This window comes from Triticum urartu, unplaced genomic scaffold, assembly GCF_056163025.1.
Source record: "Triticum urartu cultivar PI428250 unplaced genomic scaffold, HENAU_Tu73 scaffold1, whole genome shotgun sequence".
NCBI classification, from domain to species: domain Eukaryota; kingdom Viridiplantae; phylum Streptophyta; class Magnoliopsida; order Poales; family Poaceae; genus Triticum; species Triticum urartu.
The window spans coordinates 2,024,738-2,039,737 of NW_028259461.1; positions in this window are offsets into that span (position 1 = coordinate 2,024,738).

The window sequence follows — 15,000 nt, forward strand, 5'->3', positions numbered from 1 at the left end:
AAATTTTTTTCTTGTTATTTTATTTTTAGTAGTCTTATAGTAGTCTTAGATTTTTCATTTGATGAGCCTCGCTTTGAGGAATTCATGGAATAATCCATTTTCATGGAATAATGAATTAAGGAAGAAAGGATATGAGTCTACCGCTTACCAGAAAAAGATCTCATGATAGTCAATATGGGCCCTCAACACCCATCAATGCATGGTGTTCTTCGACTGATCGTTACTCTCGATGGTGAGGATGTTATTGATTGTGAACCCATATTAGGGTATTTACACAGAGGAATGAAAAAATCGCGAGAAACCGAACTATTATACAATACTTACCTTATGTAACAAGGGGGGATTATTTAGCTACTATGTTTACAGAAGCAATAACAGTAAATGCACCAGAATTCTTGGAGAATATTCAAATACCACAAAGAGCCAGCTATATTAGGGTAATTATGTTAGAATTAAGCCGGATAGCTTCTCACTTGCTATGGCTTGGACCTTTTATGGCGGATCTCGGCGCACAGACTCCTTTTTTCTATATTTTTAGAGAGAGAGAATTAATATATGATCTATTTGAAGCTGCTACAGGTATGCGAATGATGCACAATTACTTTCGCATCGGAGGAGTAGCCGCCGATCTACCTTATGGATGGATCGATAAATGTTTAGATTTCTGTGATTATTTTTTACGCGGAGTTGTTGAATATCAACAACTTATTACACAGAATCCATTTTTTTAGAGCGAGTTGAAGGAGTAGGTTTTATTAGCGAGAAGAAGCAGTAAATTGGGGCTTATCGGGACCGATGTTACGAGCTTCTGGAATACAATGGATCTTCGTAAAGTAGATCCTTATGAGTCTTACAACCAATTGATTGGAAAGTCCAATGGCAAAAAGAAGGGGATTCGTTAGCTCGCTATTTAGTACGAATTGGTGAAATGAGGGAATCCATCAAATAATTCAACAAGCTGTAGAAAAAATTCCTGGAGGACCTTATGAAAATTTAGAAGTCCGACGCTTTAAGAAAGAAAATAATTCTGAATGGAATGATTTTGAGTATAAATTTCTTGGTAAAAACCTTCGCCCAATTTGAATTGTCAAGACAAGAGCTTTATGTAAGAGTAGAAGCCCCAAAAGGTGAATTAGGATTTATCTAGTAGGAGATGATGCTTTTCCCCTGGAGATGGAAAATCCGTCCACCCGGGTTTATTAATTTGCAAATTCTTCCTCAGCTAGTTAAAAAAATGAAATTGGCTGATATCATGACGATATAGGTAGTATAGATATCATTATGGGGGAAGTTGATCGTTGAAATGATAATAAGATAGGGTAGAGGTAGAAACTATCAATTCTTTTTCGAAATTGGAATTATTAAAAGAAGTCTATGGACTGATATCGATTCTACCCATTTTTGACCCTCCTTTTGGGAATAACAATAGAGGTACTCGTAATTGTGTGGTTAGAAAGAGAAATATCTGCGTCGATACAACAACGTATTGGTCCTGAATATGCTGGCCCCCTGGGCCTGCTTCAAGCTATAGCAGATGGGACTAAGCTACTTTTTAAAGAAGATATTCTGCCATCCCGAGGAGATATTCTTTATTTAGCATTGGACCCTCTATAGCAGTCATATCAGTTTTATTAAGTTTTTTAGTTATCCCTTTGGGATATCATTTTGTTTTAGCCGATCTTAGTATGGTGTTTTTTTATGGATTGCCATTTCAAGTATAGCTCCTATTGGTCTTCTTATGGCAGGATATAGCTCAAATAATAAATATTCTTTTTCAGGCGGTCTACGAGCTGCTGCTCAATCCATTAGTTATGAAATACCATTAACTTTTTGTGTGCTAGCAATATCTCTACGTGTGATTCGTTAAAATAGATCTTTTTTCCTATAAAATCCATTAACTATTTATATTCCTTTTCTTATTTAGTATTTGGGTTGGTAAGTTAAACTAGATAGCTATATGAGTGAAACAAAACAGCTTATAAATTTGTAGTAAAAAGAAAAAATCTCATTTCCTACGTACAAGAAAAAAGTGGAAGTAAACATAAGCAGTGTAAACTCTTTATCCCAAGGTTGATATTTTTTAATTAGTCATCATATCTTGAAGCGGCCAAGAATAAAGGATTCACGATATGGAATTCCATTACTAGAATACTCCTAGTTATTACTATACTTAATAATCCATAAGAAGAATCCACCAAAGTTAGTGAAGGGATAGGAACACTAAAGTACATAAAGGATTAGTAATGGAAAATCTAAAACATTAGAGATTTTTGCCCATAAAGGAATCATAATAAGGACTTGCAATTTGTAGAAATTATCAAGTAGTACTTTCTTCGGATCCGATCCAGAGTATGTTCCCATTCACTTGTTAAGGAAATGGCTATCAAGAACGAATTAACCCTTATCCATTTTTTCTTTTTAAATACCCCCTCCCTGGGGAAAGAAGAATAGTAAAAAAGATATGGAGTGCACTAGAAAAAATTTTCATTATTTCCTTCCTCTATCCATATTCATGCAGAATTGCTCATGAACTAATACCCAACTCTTTCCATTTATTAATTGAATTCCTATAACAAGTAACAAGTGTTTTATTCCAAGATTAAGTTATTACTGAACAAAGAAAAATTTTCATTATATTATAAAGGATGAGATCAATTCGAAGCGCTTTTTCTTATTCTAGCAGACGGAATTCCTTTGGTCTAATTTAGGACTTTCAAATCTATTTTACTTTTATCTAATTCTATTCTACGCCCCCGGGGCTAGGAACAAAACAGTCCTTTCCTTTTCTGATCATAGGAGAAGCCGTATGAAGCTAAGGTTTCATGTACGGTTTTGAAATAGCGGTGGGAACTGTGATGTTATCACCGACTATGATATCTAACAGTTCAAGTACAGTTGATATAGTTGAAGCACAGTCAAAATACGGTTTTTTTGGATGGAATATTTGGCGTCAGCCTATAGGTTTCTGGTTTTTTTAATTTCTTCTTTGGCAGAATGTGAAAGATTACCCTTTGATTTACCAGAAGCGGGAAGAATTAGTAGCAGGTTACCAAACTGAATATTCCGGTATCAAATATGGTTTATTTTATCTTGTTCTTACCTAAATTTATTAGTTTCTTCTTTATTGTAACAGTTCTCTACTTGGGCGGGTGGAATTTATCTATTCCCTATATATCCTTTTTGATTTTTTTCCAAATGAATAAAGCAGTTGGAATTTTGGAAATGACAATGGGTATATTTATTACATTAACCTAAAGCTTATTATTTTCTCTTCATTTCTATCACATAAGATGGACTTTACCGAGGATGAGAATGGATCAGTTATTAAATCTTGGATGGAAATTTCTTTTACCTATTTCCCTGGGCAATCTCTTATTAACAACCTCTTCTCAACTTGTTTCACTATAAATAAGATAATACAATAATAGTAAGAATATTTTCAACACAAAAGCTCTCTCAAACAAGAGAAAGAAACATATCTTTTTCATAGATATTTAGAATGAATATGTTCCCTATGGGTAACTGGGTTCATGAGTTATGGTCAACAAACAATACGTGCTACAAGGTACATAGGTCAAAGTTTCATAACTACCTTATCCCACACAAATCGTTTACCTATAACGATTCACTACCTTATGAAAAATCAATTACACCAGAGCGTTTCCGAGGGCGAATCCACTTTGAATTTGATAAATGTATTGCTTGTGAAGTATGTGTTCGCGTATGTCCGATAGATTTACCGTTGTGGATTGGAGATTTGAAAAGGATATTAAAAGAAAACAATTGCTTAATTATAGTATTGATTTCGAGTTTGTTATATTTGTGGCAATTGTGTTGAGTACTGTCCAACAAGCTGTTTATCAATGACTGAAGAATATGAACTTTCTACCTATGATCGTCATGAATTGAATTACAATCAAATTGCTTTAAGTCGGTTACCAATCTCCATAATGGGAGATTACACAATTCAAACAATTAGGAATTCGTCTGAAAGTAAAATAAACAAAGAAAAATCTTCGAATTCAAGAACGATTACTGATTACTAAACTTTGATTTTGTCTTTCTGTTATAAAAATCTAATAATTCTTTATTAAACTTTAAAATTAAACTATAAAGAAAAACGAAAAACTACTGCTTATTGGAAATTATTTCTATTTTAAATCAGACTAGATTTTCGTGATATAATATAATTTATACTATAAGTTTATACACAAAAAAATACCCTAATCCTTTTTTCCTTCCTTGAATCCTTTAGTTTTAGTCAGTTCATGAAAAATTTTATACTATTAATTTCTTTTTATCCATAATGGATTACCTGGACCAATACATGAGATTCTTATGCTATTTGGGGGCATTTGTTCTTCTACTAGGGGGTCTAGGAGTAGTATTACTTACCACCCCATTTATTCTGCCTTTTCGCTGGGATTAGTTCTTGTTTGTATATCCTTATTCTATTTTTTATTAAATTCCTACTTTGTAGCTGTCGCACAACTTCTTATTTATGTGGGAGCCATAAATGTCTTGATCATATTCGCTGTAATGTTCGTAAATGGCTCAGAATGGTCTAAAGATAAGAATTATTGGACTATTGGAGATGGGTTCACTTCATCGCTTTGTATAACTATTGTTTTTTCACTAATGACTACTATCCCAGATACGTCGTGGTATGGAATTCTTTGGACTACAAGATCAAACCAAATAGTAGAACAGGGTCTCATAAATAATGTTCAACAAATTGGAATTCATTTAGCAACCGATTTTTATCTTCGTTTGAACTCATTTCATAATTCTTCTAGTTTCTTTAATAGGTGCAATTACTATGGCTCGGCAATAAGAAAACTTAGAAAAAGTACAAAATTATAAGAATTGCAAATCTAAAATAATAACTAAAGAATCACAATTTTGATTTAGTAAAATCCATCTACTGCCAACAAATACCTCCTTTTTTTTTTTTTTTTTTTTCTTTTGTTGTGTAATTGTTCTATTGTAATTAATTGAATCGGTTCAATTCTTGCCCTCATATTGAAATGAATCGAGATTGATAAGGAGTTAGTTAATGATGTTTGAGCATGTACTTTTTTTGAGTGTCTATTTATTTTCGATTGGTATCTATGGATTGATCACAAGCCGAAACATGGTTAGAGCTCTAATATGTCTTGAACTTATACTGAATTCAATTAATCTAAATCTCGTAACATTTCTGATCTATTTGATAGTCGCCAATTAAAAGGAGATATTTTCGCAATTTTTGTTATAGCCCTTGCAGCTGCTGAAGCCGCTATTGGACTATCCATTCTTTCTTCCATCCATCGTAATAGGAAATCACTCGTATCAATCAATCTAATTTATTGAATAATTAGACTTTTGAATAATTAGACATAGAATCTCTAAACAAAGGCGCACATATTAAAATAAATAGAAATCAATACTATTTTCTTAGTATTATTTGAGAATATCCATTTTTTTTAGTAGATTATTGCATAGTATTCTTTTTCACTTAAATTGAATTTTTGTATTTGTAATTCATTGATATTGCAATTTGAATATTGCAATAATTTATATTGAAAAGACGATAGCCAATTTATTGGCTAATTCGAATTCGTCTGTACAATTCGTAAAATTCTTTCTTATTTCTTATTTATTGTTGAAATCCAAAATTAAAGTCTCTTGGCTCTCTTCACGCTTTCTCACAAACAGATTAAAAAATAGATTTTTTTTTTGAAGTTGGATAAACCATTGCTTCGTCTGGTGTCTACAATACATATGACTCATTATAGTACTAATTTCATTTTTACCAGATCGAAAAATTTTATGTTGAAAAGAAAAATTTATAGATCCAATGTCACATTCCGTAAAAATTTACGATACATGTATAGGATGCACTCAATGTGTACGAGCTTGTCCAACAGATGTATTAGAAATGATACCCTGGATGGATGTAAAGCCAAGCAAATTGCTTCCGCGCCGAGAACCGAAGATTGTGTGGTTGTAAGAGATGTGAATCTGCCTGCCCGACAGATTTTTTAAGTGTCCGCGTTTATTTAGGGCCTGAAACAACACGTAGCATGGCTCTATCTTATTGATACGTTACAAAAAACTTCACTCGAATCGTCTGATTCCTCTTTACCGATGAAGCTGTGCTCGAAATAATCGAGCACGGGCTTTTCTGGTCAAAACGTATCTTGTCTTATCACTTTATCATGAGTTATTTTCCTTGGTTAACAATACTTGTTGTTTTGCCGATATTTGCAGGTTCATTAATTTTCTTTTTACCTCATAAGGGAAACAAAGTCGTTAGGTGGTATACTATATCTATTTGTTTATTAGAATTCCTTCTAATGACTTATGCGTTCTGTTATCATTTCCAACTGGAGGATCCCTTAATCCAATTAAAGGAGGATTATAAATGGATAGATGTCTTCGATTTCCACTGGAGATTGGGAATCGATGGACTTTCATTAGGATCTATTTTATTGACAGGATTTATCACTACTTTAGCTACTTTAGCAGCTTGGCCATTACACGAATTCGCGATTATTCTATTTCCTGATGCTCGCAATGTATAGTGGTCAAATAGGATTATTTTCTTCGCGAGACCTTTTACTTTTTTTTTCATGTGGGAGTTAGAATTAATTCCTGTTTACTTACTTTTATCCATGTGGGGGGGGAAGAGGCGTCTATATTCAGCTACAAAGGTTTATTTTGTATACTGCAGGCGGTTCCATTTTTTTTCTTAATCGGAGTTCTGGGTATGGGCTTATATGGTTCCAACGAACCAGGATTAGATTTGGAAAGATTAATTAATCAATCATACCCTGCAACCTTGGAAATACTTTTATATTTTGGCTTCCTTATTGCTTATGCTGTCAATTGCCGATTATACCCCTACATACGTGGTTACCAGATACCCATGGGGAAGCACATTATAGTACATGTATGCTTTTAGCGGGATATTATTAAAGATGGGAGCATATGGATTGATTCGGATCAACATGGAATTGTTACCTCATGCTCATTATCTATTTTCGCCCTGGTTAGTAATAATAGGAGCGATCCAAATAATCTATGCAGCTTCAACTTCTCTGGTCAACGAAATTTCAAAAAAAGAATAGCTTATTCCTCTGTATCTCACATGGGTTTCATAATTATAGGAATTGGTTCCATAACCAACATTGGACTCAATGGAGCTATTTTACAAATATTATCCCATGGATTTATTGGTGCTACACTTTTTTTCTTGGCAGGAACCGCTTCTGATAGAATGCGTCTTGTTTATCTCGAAGAACTGGGGGGAATATCTATCCCAATGCCTAAAATTTTTACCATGTTTAGTAGCTTTTCAATGGCTTCTCTTGCCTTACCAGGAATGAGTGGTTTGTCGCAGAATTAGTAATTTTTGGACTAATTACTAGTCCAAAATTCTGTTAATGCCAAAAACACTAATTACTTTTGTAATGGCAATTGGAATGATATTAACTCCTATTTATTTATTATCTATGTTAGCCAGATGTTCTATGGATACAAGCTATTTAATGTTCCAAACGCAAATTTTGTGGATTCTGGACCACGAGAAACTCTTTATTTTAATCTGTATCTTTTTACCAGTAATAGGAATTGGTATTTATCCAGATTTTGTCTCTCCCTATCCGTTGACAGGGTAGAGGCTCTCTTATCCAATTATTATCCTAAATAGGTTTGCTTTTTTTTACTCGTCTGCTCTATTAATGCAGAAATAAGTAAAAAAGTATATAATGCAGAAATAAGTAAAAAAGTATAATTAGATCTATCTCGAATTTTTGAGAACCCTTTGATAAGGCGTTCAAGGGGTTCTCAAATAAAACATAAAAGTAAAAACCTTCATTTCATGAAGGTTTTATTTTATGTAATCATTTAGGTGTTAATGTAAACGAACCATAACTATGTAAGCCTATTCCTAATAGATTTAATACCAAAATAACAAATCCAAATTATAAGAAATCCTATCAAAGCTATAAGTGCAGAATTCGTACCCTTCCAATTTGGATTTGTTCTACTATGTAAATTAAATTGCGAATATGGTCCAAGTAATAAATGCCCAAGTTTCCTTAGGATCCCAATTCCAATAGGATCCCCAGGCCTCATTAGCCCATACTGCTCCACAAAGAATACCTACGGTTAAAAGGGTAAATCCTAGGCTAATGACACGATAACTCCAAGAATCCAAACGCTCCGTTAATTGATATTTGTAATAATTTGGAAATGAAGGGACAGAGGTTCTTTTTAAAGCACTTCTTTTTGCATAAAAATATTTAATATCACTAAAGAAAAATGTTTTATTTAAAACATTTTTTTTCTTTTTAGAAAAGAAATGGAAATTATTTCGAAATCTAATGATTAGAATAGCGGCAGATAATAAGGATCCGCACAAAAGAGTTGCATAGCTTAATAACATCATACTGACATGCATCATTAACCACTGAGATTGTAGAGCAGGTACTAGTATCGTGGATTGATGCATTTCAGTTAAAAGACCCGATGTGGCAAAGCCTTGCGTTAAAATAGTACTTGGCGTAGTTATTGTGCTTAAATCAGTTTTAGAGTTCTGTATTTTAGGAATGGTATGAAGAATATACAGGGCCCATGAAAGGAAGATCAATGACTCATATAAATTACTTAATGGAAAATGTCCCGAGGAAGCCAACGAGAAACTAAGAATCCTGTTATAGAGAAAAAAGTAACTATCATTCCTTTTTCTGACGAATCGCGTAATCCTCCAAGTTCACGAACTAATAAGGTTATAAAATGAATCGTAATCACAATGAAATCGTTGAGAAAGAGATATGAGTTAGTATATGTGTCTAAAGTTGCAAATAGCATAAGGGAAGGTCCCATTACAAAATTGTAAATTTCGAATTGATTTCTAATCTATTGTATTCTTTTTCAAGAATGCCGCCACTACGGATTCGAACCGAGATGCTTGAGCACTGCTTCCTAAGAGCAGCGTGTCTACCAATTTCACCATGGCGGCTAACTTCAAATAATAGGTAACTTAAAAGAATAATAGCTATTATCTTGGGAATCGTCGATATTGGGAAAGTCCATAAAATTTAGGAACATTAGAGTTTTCATTAAAATAGACTTCGTTTGGTAGTATCGTTTCCATTTTTTATTTTTTACAATAAACTCTTGCTTTGCCCAATAGAAACACAAACACTGCTTGAAAGAGTTGGAACTTCTTTTTTCTAACTTGCAATTATAGAACTAATTTTTTCTAATTAATTTCCCCTTTACATTTTGAAAATTCTTTCAATACAATGAAAAAAATCCAAAAGGGTTTCTATTTAATGATGAAATTAAAATAAAAATGGATAAATAGAAAGGCTTTTTGGATTTTTAAAAAATTTCTAGAATGAAAGTCTTTATGCTCTATTAATAAGATTTACTAACCTTATGATTTGGAGAAGATAGGTGAAGTTGTAAGTCCTATTGTAAGAATACTCCACTTTTCATAATTTTCCTATAGAATATGAGGATTCTATTAGGAAAATTATGAAAAGTTCAGTTGATAGGAAAAGAATACTTAGCACACAGTATACCAAACAAAACTTTTTTTTCTTGTATATATAAGATAAGAGGGGTTTTTTGTTCTAAGAATATTGTACCGAGTAATTCGACACATAAAAGTACATTCAAAGAAGAATCCAAATTATTAAATAATTGGAATTCTTTTTTGATAAGTCAATTCATATTATTCCAACAATCTTATTATTTGTTTGTTGCCCAGAAAAACCCTTTGTTTTGGATGCTCTTACCGCTCGAAAATGTTCTTGATTTTACTAAAGAATAAGATTGTACTATGGAAAAATAAGTCTTTTTCTTCCAAATATTTTACGAATACGCTTTTTTGACATTGAAGTACGTTTTTTGGAACTGCCATTCAAAAAGGAAATTACTTTTTTCTAGTTGTATGTGAAAGACATCTATTGCTGCAAATCAATCCTTCTTTCTTCTTTTTATTAGTATTTATACTTAGATACTGAAAGATACTTAAATTTTGAATTATTTTTTACTTCATTTTGTCTAATGCGGATAAGACAACAAGAATTTTTTAACATTTTTTCTTATATATTTTATACTTTTTTTTAAATAATATAGAATATATAGAAGGGTTTCTCCATTTAAATCTATTTATATCTATTTATATATCAAGTATACTCCATATATAGATATATGGTATGGAAGCCTATCCCCCATATAAGATAAGACGGGGGGATAAAAAGAAGGGAAAATGAAAATAGTTAATTAAGTTCAGAATGGTATTCCATAAAGGAAAGGAATTCCAATCAAAACAAAAAATACTGAGTCTCTTAAACAAGACATTCTAAAACTTAGGTAATTTATAGTCATTAGAATTTTAGTTCTATATGAAGTAAGGACTATTCGATAATTTCTTATAAACATAGGTTTTCATTGTGAATTCACTCAATCAGTTAATTATGGAACAAGAGAGCTGTTTCATCTTTGTTTTAAAGAAATATAAAAATGAATTATGAATAGAAAGTAAAATGATTCCACTTTTTTTTTTTTATTTTTATAAATATCTTTATTTAGTTAATAAAATAACTTCGTTACCTAGTTATTTTATTAACTTTTTTAATTTAACCAACTAAACCCATTCTTAATTTATAATTATTCAATGAGATAAATTTTGGAAAAATTAAGAATTTCAGTATTTTTTCTTATTCTTTTTATTTATTCTTTCAGAAAGAGATAAGAATTGGTTTGGTGAATCGGAAACAATTTTATAGAAAATTGAAGTAAAAATTGAAGTAAAATTGCAATTTCTTTCTTAAGGAACATACATATCAATATGCATGGGTAATCCCTCTTCTCCCACTTCCAGTTATTATGTCAATGGGATTTGGCCTTATTCTTATTCGACAGCAACAAAAAATCTTCGTCGCATATGGGCTTTTCCTAGTGTTTTACTCTTAAGTATAGCTATGGTATTCTCAGTTCAACTGTCTATTCAACAAATAAATGGAAGTTCGATCTATCAATATCTATGGGTCTTGGACCGTCAATAATGATTTTTCTTTAGAATTTGGATACTTGATTGAACCCACTTACTTCTATTATGTTAATACTAATTACTACTGTAGGAATCCTGGTTCTTATTTATAGTGATGGTTATATGTCTCACGATGAAGGATATTTGAGATTTTTTGTTTATATAAGTTTTTTCAATACTTCCATGTTGGGATTGGTTACTAGCTCCAATTTGATACAAATTTATTTTTTTTGGGAACTCGTGGAATGTGTTCTTATTTATTGATAGGCTTTTGGTTTACACGACCAATCGCAGCGAGTGCTTGTCAAAAAGCTTTTGTAACTAATCGTGTAGGGGATTTTGGTCTATTATTAGGAATTTTAGGTTTTTTTTTGGATAACAGGTAGTTTAGAGTTTAGGGATTTGTTCAAAATAGCTAATAACTGGATTCCTAATAATGGAATTAACTCTTTACTTACTACTTTGTGTGCTTTTTTATTATTCCTTGGTGCAGTTGCGAAATCCGCACAATTCCCTCTTCACGTATGGTTACCCGATGCTATGGAAGGGCCCACTCCTATTTCGGCTCTTATACACGCAGCAACTATGGTTGCTGCGGGAATTTTTCTTCTAGCTCGACTTCTTCCTCTTTTCATATCTTTACCTTTGATATGAGTTTTATTTCTTTAGTAGGTACAATAACACTATTCTTAGGAGCTACTTTAGCTCTTGCTCAGAGAGATATTAAAAGAAGCTTAGCCTATCTACAATGTCTCAATTGGGTTATATGATGTTAGCTCTAGGTATAGGTTCTTATCAAGCTGCTTTATTCCATTTGATCACTCATGCTTATTCAAAAGCTTTATTGTTCTTGGGATCCGGATCCGTTATTCATTCAATGGAACCTCTTGTTGGATATTCACCAGATAAAAGTCAAAATATGGTTCTTATGGGCGGTTTAAGAAAATACATTCCAATCACAAGAACTACTTTTTTATGGGGTACACTTTCTCTTTGTGGTATTCCACCTCTTGCTTGCTTCTGGTCCAAAGATGAAATCCTTAGTAATAGTTGGTTGTATTCGCCCTTTTTTGAATAATAGCCTCCTTTACTGCAGGATTAACTGCCTTTTATATGTTTCGGATATATTTACTTACATTTGATGGGTATTTGCGTGTTCATTTTCAAAATTACAGTAGCACTAAAGAGAGTTCCTTGTATTCAATATCCTTATGGGGAAAAAGGATACCCAAAGGAGTGAATAGGGATTTCGTTTTATCAACAACGAAGAGTGGAGTTTCTTTTTTTTCACAAAATATACCAAAAATTCAAGGTAATACAAGAAATAGGATAGGATCCTTTACTACGTCTTTTGGGCTAAAAAAACTTTTGCCTATCCGCATGAAACGGGAAATACTATGTTATTTCCTCTTCTTATATTACTACTTTACACTTTGTTCATTGGATTCATAGGAATTCTCTTTGATAATGGAGAATTGGTAATGGAATAGCAGAGTTAACCATATTATCAAAGTGGTTAACTCCCTCAATAAACTTTACCCAGGAAAGTTCTAATTAAGTTCTAATTCTTTTGTAAATTCATATGAATTTATTACTAATGCAATTTCTTCTGTAAGTCTAGCTATCTTTGGTTTATTCATAGCATATATCTTCTATGGATCCGCTTATTCTTTTTTTCAGAATTTGGATTTAATAAACTCTTTTTACAAAGGAAATCCTAAAAAAGAATTTTTAGATCAAGTAAAAAAAAATATATACAGTTGGTCATATAATCGTGGTTATATAGATATTTTCTATACTAGGGTCTTTACCCTCGGTATAAGAGGGTTAACCGAACTCACGGAGTTTTTTGATAAGGGTGTTATTGATGGAATTACCAATGGAGTGGGTCTTGCTAGTTTTTGTATAGGAGAGGAAATTAAATATGTAGGGGGAGGTCGAATCTCGTCTTATTTATTCTTTTTTTTATGTTATGTATCTGTGTTTTTATTCTTTTTTCTTTCTTAAGTTAAGGAATTTACAACAAGTCTCTTGCAAAAATAACTATCCTATCCCCTTTCTACAATCTCTCTATATCCTTGTTACATAAGGTAAGTATTGTATAATAGTTCGGTTTTCCGCGATTTTTTCCATTCCTCTGTGTAAATACCCTAATATGGGTTCACAATCAATAACATCCTCACCATCGAGAGTAACGATCAGTCGAAGAACACCATGCATTGATGGGTGTTGAGGGCCCATATTGACTATCATGAGATCTTTTCTTGTAAGCGGTAGACTCATATCCTTTCTTCCTTAATTCATTATTCCATGAAAATGGATTATTCCATGAATTCCTCAAAGCGAGGCTCATCAAAATGAAAAATCTAAGACTACTATAAGACTACTAAAAAAATAATAAAACAAGAAAAAAATTTGAACGATTAAATTACTGCTCCCGAATATTCAACTGACCGATTAATTTCTTATAACGTACTCTATTTTTCTTTGCCAAATAAGCCAGCAAACGTCGACGTTTTCCCAAAAGTCTTCGTAGACCTCTTTCCGATGAAAAATCTTTTTTGTGTAATTCCAAATGTGAAGCAAGTCTCCGTATCTTATTGGTGAAACTGAATACTTGAAATTCAACAGAACCCCTGTTTTCTTCTTTTTCTTCTTTAACCATAAATCCAAAAATTTTTCTACCTCCTTTCTTTTTCATGTATTTTTCTGATCAGGAAAAATACAAAATTATGTCAGTTATTTTGAAGTTATTCTAATCTCGTACACACACAAATTTGCAATTATTCATCTACTACTGGAATTTGGATTTATTTTATCGATGCAAATTGGATTTGGATAGAAGGGTACATTCTTTCTAATATTTTAGATAGAAGAAATGTTTCTTCTATCTAAAATATTAGAAAGAATTTTGCTGATTTATTTATTGCTATATGCAATTTATGGAATTGATACACCATTTAATTGATATCATTTAGCAAAATGAAACACAGCATATGCATCCATCTTTTGGCTCGAGAATTTCACGGGATAGAGATATGGTATAAGAAATAGACTATTAAGTAACTCTAAATGAATTGTGGATACATCTGTATCCTTAACATACTGAAACGATTGTCATTATTCGTATCAAACCAATAGCGATTCATACAAGCTAAATCTTCTAATCAATGGTGGGCCAATAATGAATTTTTTTGCATATGTATTAAGACGCTTGGCCTGATTTCGAAATTGTCCAGAGTTTTATATGTTGTTTTCATTGCAAAATGATGGGTCTCCTTCCATAACTTTCCAATTACGAGTACGAGAATTGAAAGACATGAAAATTCTCAATTCTCTACGGCGTCTAGTAGATAGAAACAAGAAAATCAGAAGAATCTTTCTCTCTATTCACTATCATTCCGCGTCTTCGACTTCTATTAGTTTCTTTTCTTCTTTAATGCAATAGCTATAGTTTGATATAAGAATCCATTTCTCAAAGTAATGGAAACCATTCTCTTATAGGAAATGGTTCGAAAATCGCTATTCCACCTTTTAGGTATCGTGAAAAGTGATACCTGTGAAGATCGTGCATTTCAGTCAAATTCAGATCCGTTTTTCGAGTCCATGATATAATATAACCAAATTGGATAGATCTTCCACCTGTTTAGCTAAGAAAGAATAGATACAGAGGTGGATAATAGATCGATATGAAGATCATGAGCTGCCCCATAATGAAATCGCCAGTAGTCGCGAATATCTCCTTCTTCCCTAATCCAAGATTGGAGAAAGAAGATCTAAGAGGGACCTATGGAGAATGTAGTCAGAAATCCATAATAGAGTCCGACCACAACGACCGAATTAATTATCCTCATCGAGAAACTTAGACTACTAAATAGAAAAGATTTGAAAATCATGGCATGGGTCTCCTTTTTTTCTTTCTTTAGAGTTTTCTATATGCACAATTTCTC